Source organism: Sarcophilus harrisii, chromosome 3 (genome assembly GCF_902635505.1).
Source record: "Sarcophilus harrisii chromosome 3, mSarHar1.11, whole genome shotgun sequence".
Taxonomy (NCBI): Eukaryota; Metazoa; Chordata; class Mammalia; order Dasyuromorphia; family Dasyuridae; genus Sarcophilus; species Sarcophilus harrisii.
Genome location: NC_045428.1, coordinates 103,936,773 through 103,957,899, shown reverse-complemented (window position 1 = coordinate 103,957,899; position 21,127 = coordinate 103,936,773).

Here is a 21,127-nt window from a genome sequence, read left to right as displayed (position 1 = left end):
CCTTGTTTATACTTTATTCTTTTTATTAATGGGTTCCTTATATATCCTTATATATCCAGACAAACACCACATTACCTCCTCATTTTCAGGGCTTTCCTTTGTGGCTTCAGAATTCTGTTTTTTAACATCTACTCAGTTGCAATTTGCCAAAGAGGGAAAAAAAAATCACTGAGCATTTTCCAAGTGCCAAACCTTATAATAATCAACTGAAATACAAATAGATAAGCAAGACATTCCCTGCTCTTAAAGTGCTCAAATTCTAATTAGAAATGCCATATATTTAGAAGGGTTCAGATATATTGCTGATGGCAAAGCCCAGGTGTCTGGAAGGCATAGAGGATAATTTGTACCTTATCTTTTTCATAAATATTTTGAATTTTTCAGAAAAGTATATATATGTGCGTGTGTATAAACATGCATTATGAATAACAATAACTTATTTAATTATACCAAGTCTAGATTGTATAGAACTCTTTTTCTTATAAAACAATATTGTGATAGAGGAGATATATCACTGGACAGAGTCAGAAGTTCTCTTATGTCTCTTTGACATTTTACATAGCATTAAGATTATGAATATTTACTACAATGACATTTTTAATGTTCTTGATAAGTCCTGGAGTTTGTGTGCAATAGTTCTATCTATGCTAATCGTGAAACTCTACCATTTTTCATTTTTGGATAGAAGAGGAGATGAAATGAGATGAAGTGAGGTGAGGTGAAGTGAGATAAGGTGACGTAGAAATGACATAAGGTAAGAAAAAGTAAGTAAGATATGAAATATAATTGATGTTATTATCCTTACATCACAAATGAGGAATTTGACCCAGAAATATTAAATGATTTGTAATCATCTCATAAATTCACAGTTTTCAGAGTTAGCATTAAAACACAAACCACAAAAAATTATTTTTATTTTTCACTTTGAGCATGCTACTTTTCTTGGACTTAACACAACTGTCTGTCTTTGCTAGGAAAGGAAAAAGAATTTGCAATCTGTTAATCATTGTACATGAATGCTAAATTAAAACATAAATTGACATTTTTTAATGTTGCTCTCATTAAGGGAAGCTTTTTCCCTCCTCACTTCTACTTGTTTGAAACCTTATCTTCATGGCACACCTTGGATTCTAGATTTTGTAAGAAAGTATTTCTGATGCCTCTACTTATTGGTGTTCTTTCTCTCCTCTCAGATGAATATGTCCAGTGGAGTGTAGGCTCCTGGATAGCAATAGCAAATTCTCATTTTTAGTTTTGTATTTCAAATGGCTATCAAGTTGCTTTGTACTTAGTGGATGATTAAGAAATATTTGTTGTATCATGTTGAATTTAATTATGACTGGGGTTGATGTACATAAATGTTTTGTAGCTAACACATTCTTAGAAAGACCAAATATTCAAGAACTAAATCAGCACTTTATATGGCTGACCTTAAAATCCAAGTCTCCTAGATGAAACTGCCTTATTGTTAAGTACTTTTTATGTGTTAGTAATTAAGTCTTTTTGGATAAAACCCAAAATATCCATGCTGATTTTCACTCTATGGAATTGTGTTATAGAATGATCCCAGAATATTTTAATGCCAAACTATATTTAATCTCACTTAACTTTCTCTTGCGTGGAGTAGAATGTGATTCATGCCAAGATTTCTTTCCTCTTTATCACAGTCCTATTCACTTTAATATAATAGGTTTTGGATATTTACATTTACTTGAAATGGGCTTCTAAGGGTCTTTGGCAAAACTGTCACTATGTACCACAATTAAAACAGAAATAGAAAACTCCACTGAAAGTGGACAATTCATAAAGCAACTAACATAACAATGCAATTTTTTTTTAAATTTTGGGCTCAAATATTCTTATATTATATCTACATTTTTCTTACCAACTATTCAGCTGTTTTGGCTACCATGTTGATTCCTATAATATTCTAAGGGAAGAATAATATAATCAACTTATGAATATGAATTATTGATACATTATAATCTCCATGTGATTTAGGTTACTTTCTTACACAGTATATCCTCATACACAATAAGGAAAATATAATAAATTGTTATTTTTGATTGGCCATGTAATATGGAAAAGAGTTGGATCAACTTTAACACAAATGAAGAGAATGACAAGAGAGTTGCCATTTCCATTTGGAAGCTTTCCCTAGTTTGAACACAATGGAGTTTTAATGAGCTACTCACACTGGGAGATGGCATAGAAATAGGACTGTATTAGGAGCCAGGAGACATAGGTCCTAATTACTTTTTAATTAAAACAATAATATCCCAATATGTAACTTTAATTCAATAACAATTCATTGGAAATCTAAAATATCTCTAAAGCTGTACTAAGGACCATATGGAAAGAAAAGGGGAAAACAAGTCACATGATTTCTGGCACCAAAAATCTGGGTATCTTTGGAGAGAGTTAATATTTGTAGAAATTAAACACTATTGTTTAATATTTTTTAAAGATATTTATCTTAAGATATTTAAGATATTGAGTTCTAAAATAGTTAAATTTCTTGAGAAAGCAGAACTTTTCTTAATCTTTTCTTCTTTGCTTAGGGTCATGTAGTTAGTAAGTCTCTGTGGCCAGATTTGAACTCAGGAATCCAAGTCTTTATGACTTCAGGTTGGGAACGCTATGCATTGTACCACATAATCATCCCTGGTACATGAAATTTCTGTGTTTCTTAGTTGTAAAAGCTCGCATCGAAAATTAGACTATTGGGTATTAACAGTTGATATGACCTATGTCAAGCATATTACTATCTCAAGTATACTACAGATGTGAAAGGGCAAGAAAAAGATCCATGTATTGTGGGTGCCAGATGTTGTAGAGTTCCACTCAAGTCAAATTTTCTCAAGATTAAAAGTATCCCCTTTAATCAAGATTATCAAGATAGTTTCTCTAAGATTAACTATTGATTGAACATGTATTAGGCATGCATTATATGAAGGAGGCAAAGTGAGGATGGTGGTAAAGAGTATAATAAAGATGTACAAAGGGAATGAAAAGGACAACATTTTTTCTTAATCCCCTCATTAATGCTACTGATTAAAAACTTGTCATAAACAAATATTTTCTTAAGCAACAGAAATATTTGTTACATAATAATTTTTATTTTAAAATATTTTATATTTTTATTTTTCCAAATACATGCAAAGAGATCTTTCAACATTCACCTTTCCAAAGCCTTGCATTTAAAAAATTTTCTTCCTCCCCCCCACTGGCCGTAGACAACAAATAATCAAATATAGGTTAAATTTGTGCAATTATAATCATATTTCCATAATCTTTATGCTGCATAAGAAAAATCAAGTCAAATTGGGGGGAGGAGGGGTGGAGCATGAGAAGGGAAAAAAGAAAACAACAAAGCAACAATATAGTAAAAATAGTATTCTTTGATCCACCTTCAGGCTCCATAGTTCTCTCTCTGGAAGTAGATGGCTCCTTACATCAGGAGTCTATTGGAATTGCCTTGAGTCACCCCATTGTTGAAAAGATCCAAGTCCATCACAGTTAATTATCACATTATCTTTTGTTGTTGTGTACAATATTATCTTGGTTCTATTCACTTCACTAACCATGAGTTCATATTAGTCTTTCCAGGCTCTTCTGAAATCTGTCTGGTCATCACTTCTTATAGAAAAATAATATTCCATTTCATTCACATATCAAAACTTATTCAGCCATTCCCCAACTGATGGGCAACAACTCAGTTTCCAGTTCCTTGCCATTACAAAAACTTTGCACATGTGAGTTCTTTTCCATTTTTGATGATCTCTCCAAAATGGTTGGATGAGTTCACAGTATGTTAAAACTTTAACCTAATATTTACATAAATAACTATCTAACTGACTAAAATTCCCTTAGGTACCAAGCACCTGTATTTTTAATTGACTGGTTATGTTAAATATACTGATTTCACTCCCTCAACTGTCCCCCCAATAAACAAAATGTATTTTAGAGGGAAATATTTTTAAAAGTTAATTTCAACAAAATTTTCCATAAGTTATTGAATTTTGTTTATCAAGGGTTTTGTCATTATGCTTTCAATAAAATGATGACCTAAGAAGAAAGGTAAAAATATGAGATAGAAAATAAATGTACTCTGCAACACTGTTAGAAAAGGGGGAAACTTCCATCTGAAGCTATAGTAGCAGCAAGATGATTATTATTTATGAGGCTTTAAAATAATCTCTTCTATTGAAATAGAGTCAGCAACATATTCATCTCATGATTTGGCATTCATTTTGAATTCAATATAGTTCCCATAGTGCTTGTCAGCCCACTTAGAACAAACCCCAGATGATCAATAGTCATAGGCTTATAGATAGTAGTTAGTCATGGATATTAAATGATCATGAGAGCTCACAAATACTACAGTGAGTCATTGTCTTTTCAAGTGCATGTTGTTCTACATTGGTGAGATGAAAAAGCAGAAAAGATTATACCAAGTATTATATTGACCATACATTGTAAGAAATCTTTTATTAATTTTTAAACAAATGGATTTATTTTTTTTTCTATATGTCATTTTAAAAGAGGAAACGTGGAGAATCAGAATCTGCAAAGGTGGCTCTGAATTCATCTGACATTTTATCAGTCAAACATGGTAGTGATGAGTTTATAATTTCTGCACTTTGTTTTTCCTCTGTAAAATAAGACCATTAAAAAAGAATGAAGAATAATTGCAAAAATCTTCCAGTTTGTAGTCATTTTCCAACTGTATGTAGAAAACTTGAATAATGATCTTTAATATGAAATGTTTATAAAATATAAAACAAAAAGAAGATATATAGTGTTTCAGAGAACATGTATTACATAACTTTCATAAGGTATCACCAGTATTTCATTACTATAAGAGAGAATCTATTAGAATTATTCAAATTATGGAAAACATTCCAATTTGCTCCATTACTCCAATGAACTTTGGAAATTCAAGTTTTCCACAAAATGATGGAATGAGTGCAATTTCAGATGTTACAAATCCCTAATTCTTCCTTTGCCTCAGACAATTTCTACCATAACCACAGTAGAACTATATTTATAGTAAGCTCTTTTTCAATAGAAGTTATAGGAGGGCAAAACCAAAATTGAAGAATTTTTTAGGTATTCGACTCAGTTTCTTCAAAATTCAAATTCATTGTCACATTGGTTATCCTACATACTCGTTCAGTCTCTTAGAAAAGAAAGCATTAGATCAAATTGATGCATTCATAAGAGCATTGCTTTGAGGCCTAAAATGGACCAAACTTATAGATGAGTCAACAATTTCATTTTTATGGATTAGAAATTTAAATTTAAAAATATTCTCTCAATTGCCTAATCACAAAATATAGTGAGGGACAGATTAAAAGGTCATAACTGGCATTGTTCTACAAAAACAATTGTTCTACAAAATAATCAGAGAAAACACCAAAGAGAATTCTGAGTTGCCAGGCCAAGAAAAAGTCACAATGAATAATTTTTCAAATTCAAGGAAATATAGCAAGACAGTAAAAGAGATTTTAGATACTAGGGAAGGAAAATCACTCAAAACAATGCTAGAATGGAAGGAGCACTAATTAGTAGGAGCAAAACAGCAATTCTGAATTGGGGGGAGGTATTTTAACACTTAGAGTAAGACTAGGCATCATTGGCTACGACTGTCCTTTCCCACTTCCAAGTAGTTTCAATTCAACTTTCCCTAAAGAAAAGGGGAATGGTTATAGTCATAAGGAAGGAGGAGCCTTAACTGGGCAAAGAACAGAGCACACCTATTTAATGTAAAAATTGTAAGCATCCTTGAAGGAAAAAAAAAAAACAGAACTTAATAGAAAATTAGTCATTAAAAAACAAAATTATAAAGAACATAAAAGAGTAAAGATGATTAAAAATATAATGCTTTAACAAGCTAAATTGTTTCATTCACATTTTGGAATATAATACTTAAAACATTGAAGAACTTTGCCATCACTAAGGAAGTTAAAAGGTGTCTACTTATACTGGAGTTAATATATTATGCTGGAATGATTTCAAAGGAAGAATGAAAGGCTGGGGTTAAAAAGGAATATTCCCAGAGAAGAGCAAGGAAGAGTTTTTATAATGGAGTGCAAATAAAAGGGAAAGAGCATACAACAATTAAATGTCATTCTTATCTGTGCTGGTTCAAAGAAAGAAAAGTATATATGCCCACCAAATTGGGGTATGCCTTGGGGAAAGGCATACATTTTATAAAATAAGGAAATAGGAGAGTAAAAAAAAAATCTAAGAGAAAGTAGTAGTGTTTATAAAAGGGAGAACAAATTAACAGAAATAGTGGTCAATTTTTTTTTAAAAGCAAGACTTTAAAGAATGAGAGAGGAGACAGTAAAAAAAATAGAAGATAATACAATGGGGGAAATTCACAATAATTATAGCTGTGAAGATAAACATGGAAAACTCACAAATAAATTGGAAGAGGATGGCAGATTAGATTATAAATGAACATCCAAAATATATTTTCAAAAGATATCCTTAATACATAAAGAAATGTATGTGGTTAAAAGAAAATACTAGAATAATATCTACCCTCCATCAACTAAAGTGAAAAAGGAAGTAGTACCAATCAAGCTATCAGCAAAACAAAAGCAAAAATATTTCATTTAATGACATGATCTGGTAAATTTAAATTTCTCTTAAAATTACCCTTCTCAGATTTCAACAAGTCTAAACATAAAATAATTAAGAAGTTAATATGAATAGATTTCTAGAAAAGTTAGAAAAGATACACATAGATATAATGCTTAAAGGGAATAGAAAGAAGCATACTTATTTCTTTTTTTCCCAGTGGTATTTTATTTTTCAAATTGCAAAGGTTGTCTTCAACAGTTATTTTTATAAGACTTAACATTTCAAATTTTCCTCCCTCCCTCTCTTATATTCTCCTTTTCTAAGGCACAAAGTAATCTGATATTGGTCAAAATGTGCAATCCTTTTCAACCTGTTTCCATATTTGGCATGTTGTACAAGAAAAATCAGACCAAAGGGGGGAAAATATGAGAAAAAAAAAACAAAGAAACAACAACAATAAAAGCTAAAAATACTATGCTTTGATCCATATTCAATTTCTAGAGTTCACTTACTTGTTCAGATGACATTTTCCATTATAAGTACATTAGAAATGCCTTGAGCCACCTCATTATTTAAAAGATCCAAGTCTGTCACAGTTGATCATCACATAATCTTTTTACTGTGTACAATGTTCTCTTGGTTCTGTTTACTTCATACAGCAACAGTTCAAATTTTTGAACAACAGTCTTTTCAAATTTTTCTGAAATCAGCCTGCTCATCATTTCTTATAGAATACTGCTATTCCATTACATTCATACCCTATAACTTGTTTAGTCATTCCCCAATGGACGGGCATCCACTCAATTTCCAATTCCTTTCCACTACAAAAAGAGCTTCTATAAATATTTTTGTACACGTGGGTCATTTTCTCTCATTTATGATCTCTTTGGACTACAGACCTAATAGTGAAAGCATATCTATTTCCTTCATCTTTTTCTTTTTCTTTTTTGAGAAGAAATTGGGATTAAGTGACTTGTTCAAGGTCACACATCTAGGAAGTGTTAAGTGTCTTTGGCCAGATATGAACTCAGATCCTCTTGTCTCCAGGTCTAGTGCCCTATCTACTGGTACCTTCTAGTTGCCCTTGTGTACCTATTTCTTATCTGTTCATGTCATTGTAACAAAAATCACCATGTATTAGAGCATGAAAACTTCACAAAGGCAAAAAAGCAGAAATATTAAATGTACTTTTTTCTGACCACATCAAAATAAAATCCATTAAACAAAGAGAAATGACAGCATATATTTGGATAATAATTTATTTGAATAATTATTTGGATAATTACTTATCCTAACAATGAATGGATAAAAGAACAAATCACAAAAATAATCATTGCATTAAAAATGTCATTATTGTCATTAATGACACAACTATTAAAATTTGTGGGATACAGAAGCAGCAAGTAAAGGAAATTTTATATCTTTAAATACTTAACAAAACAGAGAAAGAACAAATTCACAAATTGATCATATGAAAGAATCTTTAAAATCCTGAATTAAATACAGAACTAGAAATTAATAAAAATAGAAAATTCATAGGAGAAAGTACTAAAATTGAAAGTTGAAAATTTGGACTAATAAAAATAAGTGGTTGTATGAAGAAAAACAGAATATACAAATTATTGATTAATTTATAAAAATAAGAAAATCAAATCAAGACTACCAAAACAACTATTGAGTTATTTTGACCATTTTTATGTTAATAGAACTAAACAACCAAATAAAATGCATGAATATTTAGAAACATATAAACTGCCAAGATCAACATAAGAGGAAACAGAACATTTGAGTAAGACCATCTTATGAAAAGAAATTGAGCAAACCATTAATGAGATGCCTTTGGGAGGAAAAGTCAAATTCAGGTGTTATTGCAAGTTTTCACTAAACATTTAAAGAATAATAAATTTCATAAATTGAGATACAAATAAAGGAAGTACTTCATTCCTTCTATAAAATAAATATAATCTTATTCACTTACTAGGGATAGGAAAAAAAAAACATTTCTGGGCATATAGACTAATTTCCTTAAAGATTGTTGATGCAAAAACTTTTTTTTAAAAACTAGCAAAGGGACTACACTAATATATTAAATGATTATATACCATGACCAGATACAATTTATACCAGAAATTCAGGGCTAGTTTGAATTCTTTGTCATGAGTTGGTCTCTATGAACATTTGGGGTGAATTCTCTAACTATACATCTCACATTTCTTCTAAGCTAATTCAATTCTGCTTTCTTCAGAGAGCATAGCACCTTCTCTGATAAGGGCATGCCATTTTGGGCAGTTCCCAGTGTCTCCCTTGTTATACAATCAATTCTAACATTCTTAGAGAGACTTTGAGAGTGTTCTTCTATCACTTTTTCTGACCACATTCTGAATAATTAACCTATATGTATTCTCCATTAAAAAAATATTTTTTGGCAAGCATACATTTGGTATTCAAATAATGTGATCAGTCTAATGGAGTTATATTCCCTGCAGCAAAGTTTGAATGCTAGGCAGTTTAGTTTGAGAAAAAATCTCAGTGTTGGATTGGTGATCTTCAAAATCTTCCTAAAATAAGTTAAGTGGAAGCAATTCTGTTTTCTGGCATGGCACTGATATACTGTCCAGGTTTCACAGTCATACAACAACGGGATCAGTACAACAGCTTTGCAGACCTTCAGTTTGGTTTACATCTCTCCTCTTTCACACTTTCCTTTGAAGACTCCCAAGTACTTTGCTAGCTCATATACATCTCTGTAAAGTATACTGTTAACATAAGTGAACATATTCACAACGTTTAAAACTTCTCCAGTTATTGTAAATAATGGTTCCACATAAGGAACTATAGTACTGACTGATAGAAGATCTGTGTTTTTTGGTGTTGAGTGCTAGGGCAAAAATAGCACAAGCAGTAGAGAATTAAGCCATATTTTATTGGATTTTAATTTCATAGGCTGCATTGAGTGAGTAATTATTTGCAAACAAAAATTCATGTAACAATAACTCCACCCACTTTAGTTTTAGTTTGTAGCCTTTTTCAAGCTAAAGAATTTATCATCAGTGAGGTAGTAGAATTTGATGCCATGTTCATCTTTATAAAAAGCATTTCATAACATGGCTGGAAAAAAACATGTAAAAAGTGTAGTTATGGAAAATTAAGTCAAAATTCAATTGCCCAGAGAATTTCATCAATATAATATCTCAATTTTATATGGCCTGCTTGCCTGGTTCTGAACAATAAACAATGATCTTGAGCTCTCTCAGTCACCATGGAGTGAAACAAGGATGTGGGTGTGCTCTCTTACATTTTAATTATTTTGTTTATAGGAGAAAAGACAAGTTCTGATTATGGCTTTTTTGACTTTCACTACCCCAAAGATGAATGAATGACTTAGTTTAGAGTTATCATGTGGTCACTTCTTGGGGGATTCCAATAATAGGAATCTCCCCAACATGAAGTTATTAGATCATACACTTAGCAATATAGATCTCTTAAGAGATACAACCATTTGTCTTGGCATGCAAGTGAAAAAAACAAACTTTTTCTATTCCTGCCTTTTAAAAATTTTAACCTTTTCCTTCTTTCCTTTCTTCTGAAAATAACAAAGCTTTCAATATCCTAACTCAATGAAGTAGCTATTGTTTGATTGTATTTGTGTAGAGATATGGGGATAAAAGATAAGGTTTGAATTGTTTCACTTTCTCTAAAGAGGGAAAAACAACCTAAAAAATTGTTTCATTATTTCATCCTTTATAGTCAGTTGACTATCTTTTTAAATGTGTTTCTATCATTCTTTTAGGTCAGCAAAGATTATATAATGCATTATCTCAGTATTTGTTCATTTTGAGTAATAATAAATCCCCCTCCCAACCAAAGGTTTGCCTGTCAATCACATCTTTTTTGGACCATCACCTCATTAGCTTGCTTCCCTATGCCAGCATATTGTGGTCAGTTCGAGATGTCAGAGTGTGTGGGCTGGAACAGAAAGAAAAATAGAATTCGCAAAAAGTCTCAATTCTCAGATGACTTAATGAACATTTGTCTATAACTCCCCCTTCTTTTCCTAGCATCTAGAACAATGCTAGGAATAGAATCAAGTTGCTTTCAATGTCTATCCATCAAAGACTATCATGTTATTTGTTTCTTATTTTCTGTCAAATAATCTATACTCTGAAATCTCTCCCATTGCAATTTGGCATGGAAATTCTATCTTAAAATCAGAATTTTCAGAGGCATTTTTACCATATTCTGATTAAAAATTTTACAATCAATTTACTTTCTTTACTTATAACTATTTATGCACTATAGCTGGCAAATCCCCACTTTTGGCTTCTATAATTACAATGACTCATAACTAAATTCTGTCTAGGTAAAAATAATTTTTCCTGCTTCCTCTCCAACACTGTCATCCAATTCTGCCTCAGGCTTTCCCAGCCATTGTGCCCATTGGTTCTTCCTTTTTTTTTTTTTTTTTTTTTTTTTTTTTTTTTTTTTTTTTTGGTGTCTAGTGGAATATTACTGTGTTTTAGAAACCTCTTCCTTCTTCCCAGATCCCTTCCTGTCATATTTTCTGATCCTCATAATAGACTACATTTTGCTATAACATCCTAAATAGGCTTCTTCTTTCACATTCTTTTACACATAAAACCTGAAGGAGAATTCAGTATACACTTTTCTTCCATTTCCCCTTTTACTGTGACAGACAGCTTATTCGCTTCTCATTTTTTAGTGTACCCTCCATTCTGTTTAGAAATTTGTTATCAAATGAAATACAGTTTGGGATACATAATAGACATTTGTTTATCATTGATTTATCTATTGGCTTCTAAATAAATTTTTTTGTTTCCCAAAAATTTCACCATATAGACCACAGAATGACAATTGAGTGTCTTTATATGTCTCACTATTAAGATTCTTTTTATATTTATATTTTTAAATAATTGACTTTTATTTTAAAATTTCTTTCACGGCCATTAGTTGTATTTACATTAATGAAATATTGCAATATACAAGTCAGGATTTTACAGATAATATCCGTAGATATTATATATATATATATATATATATATATATATATATATATGTAGATAGCTCTATATGTAGATATAGATGGTATCTTTACTGTTAGTTAATTTCAGAAAAGTATAAGAACACAAAGTTTTTGTTGTTTATTTTCTATAGAAAAAATTTGACTCAGTAAAATGCCATACCTTAAAAGGTATGTTCCAACAATGAGACTTCCTTCTCTGTGTTAAAATTATAATAGATTCCTTCAAAGATATCATGATATAGATTTTTTTTCAATGTATACTTGATAACTCTTATCAACAGAAACATAAAAAGAAGATATATACTTGACAAAAATATTTTCTAAAGTCATGGTTAGTGTATACTGAACAATAATAATCCTCATCCTGAATATTATCATCATAAAAAGATTCTCTAAGAATTCAATCTTACTTCTCCTATGTTATTTATTAATTTTTCCTTCACCTATTTATTTTAAAAAAGACATTTTGGTAAAATGAAAATAGGACTAACTTGGAATGAGAATCAATTTTTGAATGTGAAATCAAATTTCACTATGACATTACTTGAGTGAACTGGGAAGTCACTTAATCTCCATGTTCCTCCTTTTCCATATCTACTAAATAAAAAGAATCAACCAGATTAAAATATTTTATTATTTCTAGTCCATATCATATTTATAATCATGTGAACTTTCTTGCAGATTTTATTGCACTGACCTATCAAACACTAGAGCACAACAGATTGCTAGAACTACATAATGGCCCAGATGTGTTTGGCTTCATTCTTTACACTAGGAAACCTAAGTGTAGGAAAACAATTCATTCTCCAGACTAGTAAAGCACTAATAAATCTGTCTATTATTCTTGTAATAAACTGACAGGATTAAGGTCTGTCTTTTGCTGGTTTAGGTTTGATGTGGAATGAGGTTGAATTGATAGATTAAAAAAAAACTTTATATATTTAAATACACTATAGAAATGATATTCAACAAGGACACTGGAGTGTAATGGGCTGAAGCTCAAGTTGATGCACTGAGGTCCCAAGCGTTGAGGTTAAATAGTAATTGAACCATACTCTATTAACATATATGCTTGGAGAAAGAATGGTCCTCGCCCACTCTTTGTGCCAGTCCTGATGTGTGGTATAGGAAATGATGATTTTGGTGGGTGGAGGCAGAGGGGCAGGAAGAGAGGCGGAGAGAGACTGCTGGCTGGTGTCTTGTCACAACTGCTCACATTGCTATGGTGATCCTTCTTTCACCTCTGATCCCCCCTCACCTCTGATCCTTCTTCACCTCCACAGAGAATAAAGATGGGAGATTTTCCCTTAACCTGAATTCCTGACTCCCGCTGATTTTAAATATACAATCATCACACTGGAGCACTTACTTTGATTACATTCAGCTTCTGTTTGGGTATTCTAGACATCCAATGAAACTGAAAAAACCATGATACCTTAGAGTTGGGTATTTTAAGCACTTAGCTGACTAAAAAACTATGTCAATATGATAAAGATCAATCAAGTTACCACATCAAAGGAGTTATAACTTGTCCCATTCAAGTACCTGAGACATCTCTGTTACTTTTCAAAAAAATAAAACAATCTTAAAAATGCATTTGGGGAAAAATTATGGAAGACCAGAAAATAGTAGACTTATCCTAATTCCTTATGTCTCAAAGAAACACTCTTCATATATTCAAGGATATAAATGAGTCAAAACAATGAGCATTATTCAAAATTGAACAAGAGAAATACTTACTTGGGTTGATTTTGGGAATTGTACAATATTTTTATTTACTCTAATCTTTCCCCTAAAATGAAGGCAACGATGTTCTGTGGGTACTGTGACATGAAATATCATAGTCCTTGAAGAATGACAGTTTTGGGCTACTGAATTTAATGAGCAATGGAAAATGCATAGTTAATATAATTATACTGAACAATATTATCAATCAAAAATTAAGCCAAAGATGTGTCGCAAACATGTACGTACATGTGAGTATATATGTATTTGTGTATGCTTGTAAAGCAAAAAATGTAGACCAATTATGTAAAATTAATGAAAGATACACACTGGACAGTCCATTGGTTCCATCAATATAAGAAGATGAAAGGAAATATCCTCTAAAGAGTGTAAGGGAGAATATAGACAAAAGTTTCCCCATACACAAATGCATGTTTTGGGTAACATACTGCAGATTTGAAGAGACATACTAGTGATATAACAAAGCCATCAAAATCTAGAATTATGTTTTCATTATTAATGATTCTTTTAATCATGATATAATTATAAAGTAATTCATTTGAAACTAACTTTACATATAAGTCACAAATATTAGTCATGATTTTATTTTTGGAATAAATTGAAGCATTAGAATTTTGACTTATTATATGCTATAATTAATGTTTTTGTTTCTGTAGTGTTTGTTTGATTTTTATAGGTTAACTCAAACCATTAACCTTCCAAGATACAACTGTCATTATTTTTTTTTTTTTTACGTTCAGATACATTTATTTTCTTGTCAGGAAAATTCAATAAGTACACTGGAAATCAGAAAGGTCACCTTTTCATCAGAGATTGGAACACAGAATAATACAGTAGGTGGTAATATGGGGCATGTGGGTTAAACATGTGTAAATGGAAAGATGAGTAAGTTCATGACAGATGTCCATGACTTTATGCCTTAAGAATTTGGTAAAGTTCTCATATCAGATGCTCCTCAGATGTGAATGTTTTAGAAGGAGAAAAAAAAACGACAAATATTTTGAGCATTGCTCAGGTTAATATGACAGAATTAATTAGGGAGGAGTAGGAAGAAAGTCTTCTATAGTATAGTACATTATAGTATTATACAACATATAGTAATATTACATATTCATATTTGGACCCAGTCAGCCTGCTTTCTGGCTTTCTTACAGCTTCGTTCACTAGCAATTAAGGTGATAAAATCTGGTGATATACCATATATGGTCATATCATGCCACATTTTCTGTAAAAGGGAATTTTTAACCTCAAAATAAGAATATTTAGGAAAGTCGACAACTTTAAAAAAATTTCAATTGCTATCATATGGTAGAGGAATTTGGCTTATTTATCTTGACATTACTAGGAGTAGGAAGAATTTTCAAAGAGCAAATTTAATCATTATATAAAATCACACATCATCATCACCACAATATTATCATCAAAATAATAATAAAGCGTATTTATATGGTATTTAAAGGTTTTCAACATCCTTTACATATATTATCCAATATAGTTTTTATTGCTAAAATATACAAAAGTATATTGAATCACCTAATTAGGTGATATATTATCTTTATATTGAGATTCTGAGGAAAAAAAACCAGTGAGCATTTGTTTTATATATATTTTAAACATGTTTTTGTTCTAATGATAATGGATTAAAGAATTATATAATTTCTTATAAATCTAGGGTGATATTGTGAAATGAGATAAAACAAATAAAACCATGAATTTGATTTAATGACCTTGTGGCTTTAAACAAAGAAGCTTCAGACAAAAGACAGAGAAATTGAAATAAGAAAGCAGTCAGGCATATATGAAATTGAATTGATAAAAAAAAAGTTTTCATACTACAAAAAGAATAACCATTTGCCAGAGAATTAGAATATTCAGTTCATATATGTAGATATATAAATTAGACACCAGACTAGAACGCAAACAATAAAAATAAAAACAAAACAAACAAACAAACAAAAAACTTAACATGATATTCCAATCCTTTCATTTGGGAGTTGAGAAAACTGGATCCTTTATTGATTCAGTAAATTTCTCCATATGACTGTCTGTGTCCCCTAGGATATCTAACAGAAACTACTATATACATAAAAAAAATCAGACTTTTTATTTTGTTGAAAAAGAGTACTCCAAAATGAGAAAAATTTTGCCAATATATCTTAGTGGCTTTGTTGCAAGATGGAGTCTTATAAAGTTTCCTAGAGCATTGTCTCATTGTTGAGGTGACATAAACACTTTAGCCAATAATAATGTTAGTAGCAAGAAGTGAGCCTTGGTCTTAGTATTTCAAAGGCCAATTCTCTATTCATTGTACCATATCTGCCTCATACAGACAGCAATATATACTGACAAATCATATGAACAAAAGTGCATTTTAACATAATTGATCATTAGATCAATTTTAAATGTATTTAATACTTAAATACAGAATAAGAAAAAAGAAATAAAAAGAAACATTATCACATGCTCAGAAAACGTAAAGAGCATAAATTTCCATTTCAAGAAAGCATGAGTAATAATGGAAGACATTCATAATTGTTTATCTTTTTTTTTTGGCTTTCTTATAGATTGTTTTTTGTTTTCTGCTGTGCATTTTTAGCCTTTACTTTTTCCCCTTTATTTGCCCTCCCCTCCATCCCTCAAGCAGGCTACAATTAGTCTTGAATATATTTAAGAATACACATACATATATACTTCACATATATATTCATATGTATATACACATAAATACATATACATCTAAAACGGTGTTACTATGGCTGATATATAATGTAGATTTCTCTCTTGATTGAACCTTTTTTTTGAGTTTGACTTTATTTGAGATCAAGGATTATTAGCCCTGTTTTTTTTTCTAATAAATTCTACTCCCAATCATTATTTTTAAGTTTTTGAATGTCTTATTGCCTATCCCTGCTAACTCTTCTACTTAACGTCTACCCATTTATTTGCTTTATTATTTCTTAACCTCCCCCTCACCCATTGATCCCTCCCATAGCATCTCCCCCAATTTTTTCCCTCTCTTTATATCTCTTTTCCATTAATTAGTGCATTTCATCCCACTCATGTGATGGTTCATTGAATGCCCAGTTTTCCATTCAATATAATACTTAATTTTGCTGGTTGTTGTGACAACCAAATGGGCTAGCACCCAAGATACCTCAGAATCAGTCGGAGTCAAAATAAGCAAAAGTCCTTAGTCTTTATTCTTGGTCTTTACAGATAGAAGTGAACAGGATGGAAGAGAATCTGCACAACAGCCTTCTTCCTCATCCACTGCTAAAGTGACCCTGGCTCATCTTACTCCACTCCTTAGTCCCTCCTATAATTCTCTGAATACACCAATCATTGAGACAGCACAGGATAGTGGGAAGGACCATTTTCCAAGCATATGCCCATAGAGTATTGTCCAATCAGTAATTATCCCTAAGTGCTTGAACCGACCTCAGTGCAACAATTTAAGAGTTTCAGCCCTCTACAGGTTGTAATATTTTTAGCCACAACTGTAGTTCTTTTAATGATCAATATATAGTATTCTAGAATCTGTAGTTTTTTATTGTAGATACATTTAAGCACTGGACAATTTTAATTGTAGTTTCAACATATATATATATATATATATATATATATATATATATTTCAAATTATTTTTAATAAAGCTTTTTATTTACAAAACATATACATGGGCAATTTTTCAATATTGACTCTTGAAAAACCTTGTGTTCCAAATTTTCCCCTCCTCCCCCTTCCCCCTCCCTTAGATGTCAGTTAATCCAATACATGATAAATATGTTATACATAGATATATAGATATATCTATATATCTATATATCTATGTATAACATATTTATACAGTTATCTTGCTGTACAAAAAAAAAAATCAGATCAAGAAGGAAAAAAAAAAACTGGAAAAGAAGATAAAATACTAGCAAACAAAAACAGAAAAAGGGGAAATGCTATGTTGTGGTTCATACTCAATTTCCACAGTCCTCTTTCTGGGAGTAGATAGCTCTCTTCATCACAAGATTATTGGAACCAATCTGAATCTGAATTGGAACCAATCATTGTTGGAAAGAACCATGTCCATCAGAAAGGATCATCATATAATGTTATTGTTGCCATGTACAGTGATCTCCTGGTTCTGCTCACTTCACTCAACATCAGTTCATGTAAGTCTCACCAGGTCTTTCTGATATCATCCTGCTGATCATGTTTTATAGAAAAATAATATTCTATAACATTCATATACTATAACTTATTTAGCCATTCTCCAACTGATTAGTATCCACTACAAAAAGGGCTGCCACAAATGTTTTTATAGATGTAGGTCCCTTTCCTTCCTTTAAGATCACTCTGGGATATAAGCCTTGTAGAAACATTGCTGAGTCAAAGAGTATGAACAGTTTGATAACTTTTTGAACATAGTTTCAAATTTCTATGCAGAATGACTCAATCCATTCCACCAGTACTATATTAGTGTCCCAGGTTTTTCCATATCCCCTCCAACATTCATCATCTTTTCCTGTCATCTTACTCAATATGATATGTGCGTAGTGATATTTCAGAGTTTTCTTAATTTGTATTTCTCTGATCAATAGTGATTTAGACCATGTTTTCATATAACTAGAAATGGTTTTAACTTCTTCATCTGAAAATTTTCTGTTCATATTCTTTGACAGCTTAACAATTGAAGAATGGTTTGAATTTTTATAAATTTGAATCAATTCTTTATATATTTTAGAAATGAGGTCTTTATCAAAACCCTTAAATGTAAAAATGTTTTCCCAATTTATTGCTTCCCTTCTAATCTTGTCTGCATTAGTTTTGTTGGTAGAAAAACTTTTCAACTTAATATAATCAAATTATCTGTTTGGAACTCAATAATGAATTCCAGTTCTTCTTGAGTCACAAATTCCTTCCTTCTCCACGTATCTGAGAGGTTCTCCTAATTTTCTTATATCATTCTTTAAGTCTAAATCATGGCCTCATTTTGACCTTATTTTTGCTATACAATGTTAGGTGAGAGTCAATGCCTTGTTTTTCTGCCATACTAAACTGCCATACTACAAGTTTCCCAGCAGTTTTTGTCAAATACTGAGATCTTATCCTAAAAGCTGGGGTCTTTGGGTTTGTCAAACATTAGATTGCTATAGTTATTGACCACTTTGTCCTATGAACTTAACCTACTCCACTGATCGACTAATCTATTTCTTAGCAATTATCAAACAGTTTTGATGACCGCTGCTTTATAATATAGTTTTAGGTCTAGCACAGCTAGGCCACCTTCATTGATTTTTTTTTCATTAATTCCCTTGAAATTCTTGACTTTTTGTTATTAAGATGTACTTTGTTATTATTTTCCCAGATTTGCAAAATAATTTATTGAGAGTTTGATTTGTATATAACTAATTAAGTAGATTAATTTAGTTAGTATTGCCATTTTTATTATATTTGCTTGGCCTAACTATGTGCACATGATATTTTTCCAATTGTTTGATCTGACTTTATTTCTGTAAAAAGTGTTTTCTGGTTATATTCATAAAGTTCCTGATTTTCCCCTGGCAGGTAGACTCCCAAATATTTTATATTATCAACAGTTATTTAAAATGGAATTTCTCTTTGTGTCTCTTGGTGCTGGACTTTGTTGCTAATATATAAAAAATGCTGATGATTTCTGTGGATTTGTTTTGTATCCCAGAACTTTAGTATAGTTGTAGATTTTTTCTAGCAGTTCTTAAGTTGATTATTTTGGGTTCTGTAAGTATACCATAGTATCATCTGCATAGAGTGATAATTTGATTTCTTCATTACCTACTCTCCTTTCATCTGTTTTTCTTCTCCTATTGTCAAAAGTTATATTTCTAGTACAAAATTCAATAGTAATGGTGATATTGGGCAACCCTGTTTCACCCCTGATCTTATTGGAAATGGTTCTAGTTTGTCCCCATTACATATGATGAATGCTGATAGTTTTAAATAGATACTACTCATCATTTTAAGGAAAAGTCAATTTATTCCTATACTCTCTAGTGTTTTTAATAGGAATGAGTGTGGAATTTTATCAAATGCTTTTTCTGCATTTACTGAGGTAATCATATGATTTTTGTTAATTTGGTTACTACTATAGTCAATTATGCTAATAATTTTCTTAATATTGAACCAGAACTGTATTCCTGATACAAATCCTACTTGGTCATAATGTATTATCCTGGGGATGACTATCTGTAATCTCTTTACTAATATTTTATATAAGATATTTACATTATTTTGCATTATTATTCATTAGGGAAATGAATTTTATTTCTGTTTTCCTCCAACCTGGTTTAGGTATCATATGATACATATCTGTAACATAAAAAAAAAAAAAATTGGTAAGAGTCCTTTTTTCCCTATTTTTTTTTCAAATAGTTTACATAGTATTAGAATGAATTGTTCTTTAAATGTTTGGTAGAATTCATATGTAAATCATCTGGGACTGGAGATTTTTTCTTATGGATATGATTAATAGCTTGGTCTGTTTCTTTTTCTAAAATGGGATTATTTAAATTATTTATTTCTGCTTCTGTTAACCTGGGCAACCTATACATTTTTTTGTAGATATTTCTCCATTTCATTTAGGTTTTCAAAACTTTATTGATATATAGTTGAGCAAAATAACTTAGTTATTGCTCTAATTTCCTCTTCATTAGCCTCTCCTTTTTCATTTTTGAGACTAACAATTTGATTTTCTTCTTTCTTTTTTCTAATGAAATTAACTAACGGCTTATGTATTTTTTTTCATAAAACCAATTCTTAGTTTCATTTGTTAATTCAATATTTTCTTACTTTCAATTTTATTGATCTCCCTTTTTATTTTCAGAATTTCAAATTTGGTATTTAATTTGGTGTTTTAATACATTCTTTTTCTAGCTTTTTTAATTGTAAGCCCAATTCATTGATCTTTTTCTCTATTTTATGCAAGTATCTAGAGATATAAAACTTCCCCCAAAAACTGCCTTGGCTACATCCCACAAATTCTGATATGTTGTCTCATTATTGTCATTCTCTTTTGAATGAAGTTATTAATTGTGTCTATGATTTGTTTTTATCACCAATTCATTCTTTAGTATAAGATTATTTAGTTTCCAATTAATTTTTGGTCTCTTTTCCCCTGGTCTTTTATTGCATGTGATTTTTATTGAATCATGATTTGAAAAAAAATGCATTTACTATTCCTTCCATTCTGCATTTTATTTTGAGGTTTTAATATCCTAATACATGGTCAATTTTTGTATAGGTTCCATGAACTGACAAGAAAAAGTATACTCCTTTTTTTCTCCCTTCAATTTTCTCTAAAAATTTATTATATCTAATTTTTTTAAAATACTGTTTACCTCTTTAAAATCTTTCTTATTTATTTTGTGGTTTAATGTATCTATTTCTAAGAGAACAAAGTTGAAATCCCTCACTAGTATAGTTTTGCTCTTTATTTCTTTTTGCAGCTCTTTTAACTTCTCTAGGAATTTGGATGTTATACCACTTGGTGCATATGTATTTAGTATTGATATTGCTTCATTATCTATTGTACCCTTTAGCAAGATATAGTTTCCTTCTTTATCCCTTTTAATTGGATCTATTTTTGCTTTTCCTGATCTGAGATCAGGATCACTACCTCTGCTTTCTTTTTCTTTTTCTTTTTTTTTTTTTTTTTTACTTCACCTGAAACATAATAAATTCTGCACCATCTTTTATGTTCACTCTGTATGTATCACT